We start from the raw sequence: 2,555 nt of genomic DNA, 5'->3' as shown, positions 1-2,555 counted from the left end.
TATCTAGGAGTTTCAGAATCTCCTTTTTAACTACATCCTTCATAACTGGATTAAGCCTTCTTTGGGCTTCTCTTGTTGGTTTAGCCTCTTCCTCTAAGTATATTCTATGTTGAACTATAGAAGGGCTTATTCCTTTGATATCTGCTATGGTCCAACCTATTGCCTCTTGATTTGCTTTTAGAACTGACAATAACTCCTCCTCTTGCTTGGGATCTAGGTCTGATGCAATAATTACAGGCAAAGTTTCTTTGGGTCCTAGATATGCATACTTGAGATGTTCTGGGAGGGGTTTCAGTTCTAAAATGGGTGCTTCCTCTATCGATGGTTTAGGTGATGGTTTTACCATCTCAATGATTGGTTCAGTAGGAAGTGTCGATTCCTGATTAATCTGATTTTCTTTAAGTATTTCATTGACATCCTCAGACTCATGGATTAACCAGGGGTTAGACTCTAGGTCGACTTCATCATCACTAATGTCAATGGATTCATAAATACCATCTTGGACTACATTGACATCAGCATGAGAAGAGGATTCCTGTTCTAAGTTAAAAACATTAAGCTCAATGGTCATATTCCCAAAGGATAACTTCATTAGACCATTTCGACAATTGATTTCAGCATTGGCCGTAGCTAAGAATGGTCTTCCTAAAATGACAGGTATATGTCCTTTAGGATTCGCAACTGGCTCAGTCTCTAAAACAATAAAATCTACAGGAAAAATGAAATTTTCAACCTTTATCAGAACATCCTCGACCATTCCCTTAGGGATCCTGAGAGATCTATCGGCTAACTGTAATGTGATCCCAGTAGGTTGAAGTTTTTCTAATCCTAGTTGTTCATACACCGAATATGGAAGGATATTCACACTAGCTCCTAGATCTAGCAAGGCCTTTTTTATATTGGTTTCTCCAATAACACAAGAAATTGTTGGAGCTCCAGGGTCCTTATATTTAATTGGCACATGGCTAGATAGGTATGAACTGACACTTGCAGCCAAAAATACTTTCTTTGGTACATTAGTGGTCCTTTTCCTAGTGCAGAGATCTTTTAAAAATTTGGCATAAGTTGGAACCTGATGGATTATATCTAAAAGAGGAATATTAACTTGGACTTGTTTAAATACCTCTAAAATTTTATCTAAATGTTCAGATTTATTGGATTTCAGTCTGTTTGGAAAAGGAGCTCTAGGACTTTTAAGTACTGGACTAGGTGAATTTTCAGTTTCTGGTGCTTGAGGTTGAAAGGTAGTAGTTTTAGAAGGTGACTCGGCAGATGAGTCATCTATATCATCAAGTGCAACTACCTTATTGTCTATTTGTTTTCCTGATCTTAAGGTATGAATGGCATTTACACCATTAACTTGGTTTCCTTGTTGGGGTCGTGGACCATTTTGGTTCCTAGGATTTGGCTCATGTTGGCTAGGTAACCTACCATGTTCTCGTTCACTAATGGTCGAAGCCAGCTGACTTACTTGCATTTCCAGACGGGCTATAGCTTGGGTGTTATTATTTATGAGTTGACCCGTAGTTTGCATAAAGCTGGTATGTGTTTTCATCATGGCTTCTAGGCTTTTCTCTAAAGAGGTAATTTTTTTGTCATTATCGTGGAAGCCTGGCGGGTTGTTCATCACTGGGTTGGACCTTAGATTTTGCTGATTGAAATTTGGATTACCTACATTAGGATTCTGGGACCATGAGAAATTCGGGTGATTCCTCCAACCTGGGTTATATGTGGGTGCATAAGGATTGTTCAATGGTCCTTGATAGGTGGCATTCACCTGTGCACACTCATTCGAGTAGGAACATTCTTCTAAGACATGGTTTGGTGCATTGCACCCTTTACACATGGGTGCAGATATTTGATTTACATTGACTGATCTCTGTAATTCTAAGGCTTCCAATCTACGTGTTAAGGTTGCAATCTTGGCCTCTGATGCTAAGGTTGGTTGAATTTGATGCATTCCTCCTCTTGAAGGTGTAGCTTTATCAGGTTCCCTAGTTGTTTCCCACTGTAAATTTTTCTCGGCTAGGTCTTCTAAGAATTGCCAAGCTTCAGTAATTTCTTTGTCCATAAATTGACCTTGGCACATGGACTCTAGCATGGTTCTTGAGTTTGAATCTAACCCCTCATAGATGATCTGGCATAGTCTCCAAGTTTCTATTCCATGGTGTGGGCATTGGGTCAAAAGATTCTTGAAACGATCAAAGTACTTCCAAAATGATTCACCAGCTAGTTGGTAAAATTGATTTATTTCATTCCTAATCCTAGCTGTTTTATGATGGGGGAAATATTTTTTTAAAAATGTTCTCACAAAGCCCTCCCAGGTAGTGACAGAATAGTTTGGCAGACTATAAAGCCACTTCTTAGCATTGTCCTTAAGGGCAAAGTTGATTAATCTAAGTTTGACCTCATCCTCTGTTAATTGCAGTTTCATGGTTGCACATACCTCCTCAAATTCTCTAATAAATATATAAGCATCCTCTAATCCTGTGAATTTTGGAAGCATATTTATGATTTGAGGTTTGATTTCAAAATTGTTAGCTGTGGGTTGTGGC

General features: G+C 38.6%; 1 non-coding gene across 1 annotated transcript; it reads left to right on the top strand.

Annotated features, from left to right (window-relative positions):
* The first annotated feature begins 2,159 nt into the window (after positions 1 to 2,159).
* LOC140852263 (small nucleolar RNA R71) lies at positions 2,160 to 2,266 on the top strand. Its single transcript, XR_012135165.1, has one exon. It is a non-coding gene; the product is annotated as a small nucleolar RNA R71 (small nucleolar RNA).
* The last annotated feature ends 289 nt before the right edge of the window (positions 2,267 to 2,555 follow it).

The sequence above is a fragment of the Elaeis guineensis genome, chromosome 10 (assembly GCF_000442705.2).
Source record: "Elaeis guineensis isolate ETL-2024a chromosome 10, EG11, whole genome shotgun sequence".
In the NCBI taxonomy this organism is placed as follows: domain Eukaryota; kingdom Viridiplantae; phylum Streptophyta; class Magnoliopsida; order Arecales; family Arecaceae; genus Elaeis; species Elaeis guineensis.
Note: the sequence above shows the minus strand (reverse complement) of the source record. Positions and strands in the feature narration are given on the sequence as shown.